A 10,336-nucleotide genomic window follows, 5' to 3' on the forward strand; every position below is an offset into this window, starting at 1 on the left:
GATGGGTTCTGAGTTTCTTGAAGGGATCCTGTATTCTTTTCACTTCAATCACTGTCAGTGCAGTCCCCACTGCAGGGCCTGGCACAGAGAAACCCTGGACAAGATTGACACCACTGGCTTGGTGGCATGCAAGCATTCAGTTGGCATGCTATGGGCCATGTGCAGCCTCACCTGGATTGCCAGTGTGCCAAGCATGTATGTCTCAGTAACCTGATCAGCCTGTGCCCCTCATGGACAAACACAGGGTGAGGAGCTGCCTGACTGGCTGCCCAGCAAGGCAGGCTGCCGAGTCTCTGCTCCAGGGGTTCCAGGATTCTCCAAGGGGGTCCCTCCCATACTGCAAGGAACGCATGGGAACTGGTTTCTCCAGTGTTACCCAGCATGGGGGGTTAGGTAACTGCAGAGGGGAATGTGTGCAAGGAGCCCCAGGGGGATGTCAGCAGGGTCAGAGCCTGGACAGAGAGGTCCACACTCCTGTGCCTGTCCTCCATGCTGCAGCATGTGCTGGGTATGGGGGGCTTTGCCTGTCCACCTCTGCAAGAGGGCTCTAAGCTGAGGTGGGCAATGTCCTGGGTGCTGGGTACTGCCAGGCAGGGCAAGAGCAGAGCTTGAAGTGCTGGGTACACTGCAAGGCGGGGGGGGGCTGCAATGGGGTGCTGGTGATATTCACCAGTGGGTCCCTTCTTTTCTGCCCCAGGCAGCCAGCGGAGAAGGGCAAGGGAAGCAGTGTGCTGGTCAGCCATTAACTTGGCCCAGAGAGTGCCGGAGAGGGATTCTCTAAATCTGTCAGCTGCAGCTCTGCAACTGGAAATTTCCTCCTGACTTGCCCACAATGATGTTGGGAGAGGGGAGACACACAGGACTCCCAGGAACTCCCAGCCACATGTCCATCCATGGGAACACAGGGCTGGTGTGAGCAGGACTGTGTGGATGCGAATGAAGGTACCTGTGCACACAAGCAGCTCTGTGTGTGTGCATGCACAGGTAACATGTTTATGCTTGTTCATGACCATATGTGTGCCTGTGAGCTTGTGTATACAGCCATCACTCTGTGTGTGAGCCCCTCATGGGTGTGAAAACAAGTTGGCCCATGTGTCTTCCTGCACCTCTATGAATATACAGCATATTGTCAGCACATGTGTGTCAGTGATACAGTCCCCATGTGTGTCTGTGTGAGAGTATGTTTGTTTGTATGTCTTGTTGTGTTTCCTCTGTCTGGGCCAGAGAGGACATGAGTGGGTGCAGAATGGTCCTCCAGGAAGGGAGTTGCAAACATGCAGGGTCTGTGTGCTGGGAGATGTGGGTAGTCATTTCATAGGCTCAACAGATCCCTTTGAATTGGAAACACTTGAGTATACTTCAAACCCTGCACTGCTGGTCATGATAGCTCAGTTCAGGCAGATCCTGTGAAACTTTGGGTAACCCCATGCCTCCTCTGGAGCCATCCCAGGCTGAGGCCAGCTACAGAGGGATTTTGAAACCCTCTGAGAAATTTTCAGAGTCCTAGTTTTGATGTTCTTCTCTGAATTCTGTCTCAGTTTCTCCACAATGGGCTTTTTTCATGCTCCAGGCTGCATGGCCATGACTCTAGAGGTCTGGCCATTGATGTATGTATGGCTGAACTTCACAAACAAAGATTTGGGAAGGGTTCTCCCCACGTGGGTGTGCCCTTCCAAGCTGAGCAGTGGGTTTTTTTAGGTGAGGCACAGTGTGTACAGAACTGGCACCACCATTTAAGTCCTAAAGTCCATCTACCATGGCCGAGCGAGCTTGGACAGTGACAGTGAAATCCTCAGGACTGTCTACAGCACCTGGTACTAACCAGGGTTAACCCTGCTTAGCATCCGAGATTTGATGGGATCAGATGGCAGGGAGGCATTTAACTGCCAGGGGATGGGTCCCTACTGAGACTCGAACTCACAGGCTTGGAATTCAGAGTCCAGAGTGCTCTCCATTACACTATGGGACTGCCCTGGCCATTGATAAACCCCAGGGAATACTTTTAGTACTTTGAAGTAAGGGATCTGACCTGTGTCATCTCTGGCATTGCTCCACATCACAGGTCCTGAAGGATGGAAATCACATAAGACAAAAATGAGGAGGGGGAAGAAGATAGAAACTGGTGAGAAGCACATGGTTAGTGATTGTGAGGTGAATCCACTTCCAGGAGTCATCTCTTCACTGTGTCTATGAGCTCCTCATGGGTCTGCAAGCCAGTTGGGCCACGTATCTTGTTCTCTGCCCAACTGGGAAGGAGGGCTAGCTCTTGTGGGGGCTGACAGCTCCTTACCAGAGCTTTCTGCTGCTCCTGAGCTGGCAAAGCAAAATTCATCCCCTTGGTAGGCAAGAGATGCCCTGGAACAGGCAAGTGATACCAGTAGCCAGCCAGTGTCTGGACCTGGCCTAGTAAGCTGGAGAGGGCTGAACAGCCAGCAGAGCACCCTAGGAATCTCCCAGCTCTCCAGACCTCCACAGCTTCCCAAGAGCTCTCCATCCACTAGGACTCACCCCAGATTCCTAGGACATCCCAGCAGTCCCTAAGTGCCCTTCATCCTGCCACGTTACTTTCCAGGTGCCTAGAAGTGCCCTAGGAGACCCCAGATTCACATAAGTCCTGCAGCTATCCAGATCCCTAAGAGCCCGCTGAACCCCCCCAAGACCCAGCAACTCCCAGCTCGGGGGTACAGTATCCGCGCCGTCGCCGTGGCAGCCCGGGATGCCGGGCGGGGCGGGCGTCGCGGCGCCGGGCAGCCACCAGAGGGAGCTGCGGCGCGACACGGGTGGGGATATCCCGGGGTGGGGGGGAATGGGGAGCACGGAGCGGGAATGGAGTGGGATAGAGGGGTGCGTAGGGAACGTGGGAGTGGGAATGGAGTAGCCTGGAGGAGTGCATGAGGAACATAGGAGTGGGCATGGGGGGGGTGTCTGGAGGTGGACTGGACGTGCATGGGGGATAAGTATGGGAGGCATGAAGGGATAGTGTATAGGGGTGTGCATGGGGAAATGTGTGGGAGACTGTCCCTTACTACAAGAAAGAAATGGAGGTGCTAGAGCGTGTTCAAAGAAGAGCAATGGAGCTGGTGAAGGGTCTGGAGGACAAGTCCTGTGAGGAGCAGCTGAGGGAGCTGTGGGTGTTTAGCCTGGAGAAGAGAAGGCTTGAGGGGGTACCTTATTGCTGTCTACGACTGCCTAAAAGGAGGTTGTAGCCAGGTCAGAGTCGGCCTCTTTTCTCCCTTTACATGGGTTAGGACAAGAGGAAACAGGGCCTCAAGTTGTGCCACGAGAGGTTTAGATCTCATATTAGGAAAAATTTCTTCACAGAAGTGGTTATCAAGCATTGGGACAGATGACTCAGTGAAGTGATGGAGACACCATCCAAAAGCCATGTAGATGTGGTACTTGGGGACATGGTTTAGTGATGAACACCATAGCGTGATGTTTACAGTTGGACTCCGTGATCTCAGAGGTCTTTTCCAAACTTAAATGATTCTATGACTCCATGAATGACAGTGTGCATGGCGGCTTGTGGATGTTCATGAGAGTGAGCCAGTGTTTGTGCTTGGGTAGCTGTACATGTGGACTTATGTGCACGGGGGTGTACATGTATGGGTGTGCATGGGTCTGTACTTGGGAAGAAAGGCATGGGAGTGTGCATGTGACCATGTTATGAGCCCCCTGATTCCCATCCCCATGCTCCTGGGGGCAGTGCTCAGGCAAGATCCAGTGCTAGGGGGGCTGGTGTAAGCCAGGGGTGCACAAGGGTGGCTGTGTGGTCGCAACGTGAAGCTGTGGAGTCTGGGGGGTGTGGTTATACACGTGCATGTGTAGCCCAGATCGCTGCTGCTGGGCAGTTTACATTGCAAAACTTACAGGATCTTCCCAAGGGGAAAAGGAAGTTTATAATTTATGAGGTAAAAAACAAACAAACAAACAAAAGAATCCCAGGCCTCTTAGTAGTTTCTTTTTGTTTTTAAAATTTTCTTTTCAAATGGGAAGAATGCAATTTTCCCTTCAATTTCCCAAGTTGAAAACAGCTGGACAGATTAATTCAATCAAACTTGGGAAAAAAAAATCCCTCTGGACTGAAACAAAAACCAGAATGTTATCTTCCCCCAAAAGTTGCTTTTTTAGGACAGTTTGGAGTAATACAGATAGGCATATGAGTGGGAGGCTGACAAACCTGGATACCATCTCGGCCGAGCTGAGTGGACAGGCTTCGACAGTGGCACTTGAAAATTCCATCAACGCTCTTCCCTCTGTTTGTGGTCCCTCTGCCTGCTCACTGCATGTTGCTTTCTGGCTGGTGGCAGACCCGGGTCCCAGCCAGGGCTCCTGCCTGCCCAGTCCTGCTCTCTTGGGAGGCCTCTAACTCTCCTTCTCCAGGCTGGTCCCTCCAGGGAGCTGCCTGCAACTGTCCTTCTCAGTCCCCACTTCAGCTCTCAGTGACAGATGTCACCCATGCAGTCTTGGGGGCACATCCACCCTGACCTGCCCAGCAGGGCCTGTTCATCCCTGCCCAACATGGGGGCTCTGCTGACCCACCCCAGCCTGCTCCTGCTGGCTGTGCCCTATTCCTGCAACTCTGGTGTGTGCAGTGGCTGGCTCTGGAGTGTGGGACATGGGGCCCTGTGGCAGAATCTCCAAGCACTCAGGTAAGGGGTTGCGCTGGGACCACGGTACCTAATACTGCGTGTAAAGAGTGGGTGTGAGCCTCTGAGGGACATGAGATGGGGGGCACAGGGATCCCAGGGACACTGTCTGGGGACACTGCATATGAACACGAGGGGTCTGTGTCCTTCCTTTTCCTTGACCCTGACACTGGTGTCTGGTCCCTGCTCCGTGCAACTTCAACATCCTGGGGCTGGCCATGCTGGCATGGCACACACTAAGCAGTGTCTGTGAGGGCAGTGAGCTCTGGAGGCTGTCAAGGAGCTGCCTGCCACCAGGGCACCCCTTAACACCAACCCCCGTTAGCGGAAGGGCAGAGCAGAGACACCCTCACTCCTGGGTCCTCTTTCTTCTGACTGCCAACATCTCATCTTATCCAAATCCCTTCCACTCCATGGCCTCATTACTTACCCTGTAATGAGGCACAGCCATCCTCCATCTCTGGGGAGGCAACTCTGCCTATTCATACACCTGGAGGGCAGAGCTGCAGAAAAAATGATTGCTGAGGTGGCTTCATGCCCTGATCACCCCACATGGGGACCAGCACCTTCCACCTTCCCTTGTGGCTGTGCATACTTCTCTACATGAGGGAGGCACCTGGAGCGCACTACACAGATGTGCTTGGGCAATCCTATCCATCCACTTGTTTACCACTCCAGCCAGCAGCTTGGCCTCTTCGGGATACACTCTCCTTGCCAGAGGCAGTGTGAGGGTTGGGATCCCCCACTGTGGTCATACCACCTTAGAGGCTGCTCTGACATGGAGTATCCCTCTGTACAGCCTGTCCCTGTGGTGTGTGGGAGGCAGAGTGCATGAAGGCATGCTCCAGTCCTTTAAGATGGTACCCACAGCAGGGCTTCAATGCTTTCCTTGCACCCTGCTGTGACTGAGGCACCCACTGTCAGATACTGGGAGGAGGATGAAGAGGGAAAATCTGCCTCACTACAAGGATGCTCTCAGGTGGCTGGGTCCTGCCTTTTTTCTTTGATGTGAGGGGCAGCGTGGCCAAGTGATGATGCTGGGGCTGGTGTGCCCCAGGCCCTGCCAGCACCCCAGCACCAAGGCAGCTGGGACGACTGGCTAGGCCACCCTGGTGGCCATGTGGCTGGATCCTGAGTCACACTGAGCAGACTCGGGCAAGTCACAGGGTGTGAGCCAGCAGGAGGGCAGTGATGCTGGGGGCTCTGGTGCTGCTGTGCTGGGACAGTTTACATGGTGACTTATACTGTTGCAAAAGGCAGGGCCACCATGACCCCACACCTAGCCCTGACTCATACAGCTGTCACTCCAGTCCCATGGGTGCTGCCGGGCAAGGGAGGGAGGAGAGCTAAGCCGTAGGATGTCAAAGGCTGAGTGCATGGATGGCAGCAAACCTCTCCCTCCTCTTTCTCCTTCTCCTCCTCCAAATGGGCTTGCATGTCCCACTGCAAACTGCAAGCTCCACAGATCGCAGCACTCTTCCTCTCTAGCTGCCAGGTCCTGCCGTCATCAGACTTGAGTGTCTGTTCTGGTTCTTCTCCATCTCTGTCCACCCTTTTACTCCCCCACACTTTAAGATTCCCCAGAGCTTCCCTCTGCATCTCATCAGCCCCACTCTGTGTCAGCAGAGCTGCCTCATCCTCCCACACCTGCACACACAGACCGGCTGGACCTGGTGGTCCCAGAGGGCATTAACTCCTCCAAGGCTTCAGCATGGCCAGGGTTGTGCTCATCCAGAGCAGGCTGATCTCTCCCTGTGCTGCCCTCTGGTCACATCCATGGGCCTGTAGCCAGTCTGTAAGATCAAGTGGGAGCAGCATGATACGCACAAAGATCTCAACCCCTGCATTTCCCTGCCACGGGTTTCCAGTGGATCATCCTTGGATATTGCAGAGCCTCAGAAGGGCTGCATGACTCTCCAGGACACAGGCTTTGGAAGTTGCTTATCCCAAGGCAGAAGGGGCTAGAGGAGGGCACATGCCTTGAGGGAAGGGGGAACAGAACCAGCAAGTTACAGGCTGCATGCCAAGGTGCTGTAAAGAAGTTCTGATGGAGATAACGAGAACCAGTCCCATTCTCCTGGGGGTGTGGAGCCTGTAGCACGAGGTGCCGGCAGGATCTGCTCCTGCACAAGGGAAGGGGAACAGAGCAGGCAAAGTGCAAGAAGATGTGCAGTGTAAGAGACAGAGGGATAGCAAGAGGGATGGAAGGACAGAGAGATAGAAGGATGGAGGGAAAGGAGGATGGAGAGGAAGAGGGATAGATGCTTTGCCAGTCCCCTGCACAAAGCACATCCTTGGGGCATCATGTAACCTGATGGAAGAAGAGACCTGCCCTGGGTGCTTTGGATTGGGCAGGGGAGATCAAAGAAGGGTTCCCACAGTGTCCTGTGCCAGGGACTCTCCCATCACCTTTCCTGACCTGGCTCTGGGGAGCAGTATCCTTCATGTCAGCTCTGAGAGCATCCCACATCCCTCCCTGACCTCTTCAGCCTGTGGGGCTGCTGAGGGCTGTTTAGATGGGACAGAAACTGGGAGGTGATAGGTCCCATGGCCTTGTGATACTGTGTTCCCAGTTGGGGACTAGCAGTAATGACAAGGACAGAGGCAGTGTTCACAGAAGGCTCAGCTTTTTGCCTTGAGCTTTGAGCCTTGATAGTCTCATCAAGACCAAGGCATCCTCCACCAGCCTCATGCGCCTGCCTACACCCATCCCTGCTTGGAGGGACCAGGTTTTGTTCTGTAGGACACTAGTTCCCAGGGCCACAACAGGTGCTTAATCTTTGCTTAAGAGCTTTGCTGCTGTGATGCAGAAGAAAGGCTGGAGCAAAAGGCTCACCTGGCTCCTTTTCAGCCCCAGGACATTGTCAGGACATGAGGAAACAAGTCCACCCCTGCTCCTGCCCTCACTGTGAGCACGAAGACAGTGGGACGCAGTGGCTGGCCTCCTCCCCAAGTCAGCAGGAGCGTGCGAGTGAGACACCCGCTCTTGGAAGCGATTATGTAATTAAGGGCTGGAGGAGGATGAAAGTGTTTCTCCTCTGGTTTTCCTTGGCATTTATTTGTGCACAAGATTCTAAAAAACATATAAACATCTGTGCTTCTGAAGCCTGGAAGCCAGGGTCCCTTCCCACAGGGAAGGAGCTTCTTCTGCTGGGAAGGTGCCTTGCTTTCACCAGAAGACCCCCAAAAGTATCCCCCAGAGCACCCTGTGGTGGGTGCAGGACAAGGGAAGCACATGCCTGAGCATAACCCCTGTGGTGACCCAGAAAGCAAGGGATGCTGAGGACCTGCTGGGGACATCTGAGCCAGGGAGTTACCTGGAAGAGGGGCCTGCTCCTCTGCCCTACTCATGCCTGATAAGGGGGCATCCAGCCAGTCTGTACCAGGATGCAAAGAGAAAACCAAACATGGTAGCCAGGTCTTGGGTGGCAGGACATGGGGAAGGCAGCAGCAATGGCCCCTATATTAGGGACCACTGTGTATCACCCCCACAAGTCCCCTGGTGTGCGCTGCACAGACTTGACACTGAAACTCCCATCAGCAGTCTGCAGCAGGGAAGAGGCATCCTCTACCCCTTTGGTGGTAGGTGACTGAGGGGTGTCCTGACAGCACTACCAAACTCCTGTGGGAACCCCATCTCACCTGCTGGATGCCAGGGGGAACCAGGAGGGCAGCACATATGGAGGAAGTCATGAATGCTAGGGCAATTCTATGCAAGAGACCTCTTTGTAAACTCAAGGCATTGCACAATGGACAGAAGGTTCTGCGACACCCCTTCCACTGTGTGGGCAAGGGAGTTGGAGGGTAGATGCTGGCTCAGTACCAGTGGCCACACCTGCCCACAGGCTAAGCTCAGTCAGAAGCAGAGACGGGGACAGAAGAACAGCCAGCAACTCCAGGACTGCAAAAGGAACCTCCATGGTGATGCCACATCACTGCACCCAGAGTCCCAGCAGGGAACAGCACAGTCTTTGGGCCCAACCCCAGGATGCACCTCATTTCCCAGAGGAAGCACATTTTCCTCTCTGGTGCAAACAGGAACCAACATACGAACAGAAATGCCAGCCCCTGGCAGCACCACCATGCCAGTGGGGAGATGCATGGTACCTGCTGTGTGGAAGAGTGCTTTGCCAGCTGCTGCCCAGCTGTTTAGGGCAAGAACAGTTGCCTAGTGTGGGCTTTGGTGGCTGGGGATAGTGTGGACATGTGAAGGCACTGCCTGTCATCCCCTAGCCACCAGCGCCCAAGTGGAGACCTCCTAGTCCCAGGGTGGGCACCCAAACTAAGGGGACACTAAGTACCTCCATGACTGGGAAGAGGCTGCACTGGGGCAGATGGCATTTGCTGAGAACCCAGTTACCCTGGGCTTTCCAAGGGCCCACCCTCCTGTCCCCAAGGAAGTAGCAGGAGGACACAGGGATAACCTTCAAGGCCACTGCACAGCTTCCAGATAAAAGACCTATTGTGCATTAGAACCCCATGAAGGCAAAGGGTGTCTGAGCATTGAACTGATGGTGCCAAGGAGGTGGGCACAAACTGGGTGCTTAGCTTGGGAGGGCTTGCGGACAACTGAGGCTGGAAGTACTTGTTTGCTTTGCCAAGGGAAGTGAGAGCTCCGCCACAGGCAGCGCTTCTACCCTGGTACTGGGCTGGGGGAACCCAAAACGGGACTGGCACATCTATGGGATGTATATGGCCATTCTCCATGCCCACACACACAGAGTCACACCCCCAGCACATGTCACTCATGCTCAGATCCCTGTGCACACTGACAGGCACCCACATGCCTCACACAGTCAGAGATGCCTTTCTGCACACCTGCAGCTCGTGCCAGCACCCCCAACCCCCATGTGCATACCCTGATACCTCTATGCACCCCGAGCATCCCCTACACACCTAACACCACCAGCACACTCAGCTCTACTTCTCACACAACCCACGCTATGCATAGTTCTCTCTCAGTGCTCAGTCCATGTCCCATCTACACTCACTCCCCACATGCCTCACACCACACACACTCCCTCCACCCCCCAAGCACACCCATGCCCCATACTCTGCCTATTCACCCTATGCCTCAACCACACTCAATTCATACTGTCCACACTCAACCACACTGCACACAGTTGCTTTACACCCCATGCACATTTGCCGCATTCCCAGAGCACACATGCATTGGGTTGTGCACAGTCATACTCTCCATACTGCACGTATGCTCACAATCACCACTCACACTTTCTCCCTACTCCATGGACACTCACCCCACTATGCACATACCCCATGCCATGCACCCTCATGCCATACTTAATGCCTGCTCACCCACACCATACACACATCACACCTCATGCACCCTCACTCTTGCCACACACACCCATGCAGTGTATTCTCACCGTGCCTGGGTACAAGGGTCTCCCCTACTCACGCATGCTGTACACACTCACACATGTCCCCTGCACACTCATCCATGCCATGCACCCTGGGCATTCATGCTCAGTCTACAGCTGGTGTATGCTTATCCCACGCCATGCACATTCACCTGCACTCTATGCACACTCCACTTCCTCATGCACGCTCACCCCATGCCCACAGCGCCCTTCTTCCCATGCCCTAAGAGCACTCCCTCAAGCTGCACGCACTTCCCGATCCCCACGAGTATGCTCCCACACCATGCAAACGCACTTTACACCCCA

The sequence above is a fragment of the Pithys albifrons genome, chromosome 8 (assembly GCF_047495875.1).
Source record: "Pithys albifrons albifrons isolate INPA30051 chromosome 8, PitAlb_v1, whole genome shotgun sequence".
Taxonomy (NCBI): domain Eukaryota; kingdom Metazoa; phylum Chordata; class Aves; order Passeriformes; family Thamnophilidae; genus Pithys; species Pithys albifrons.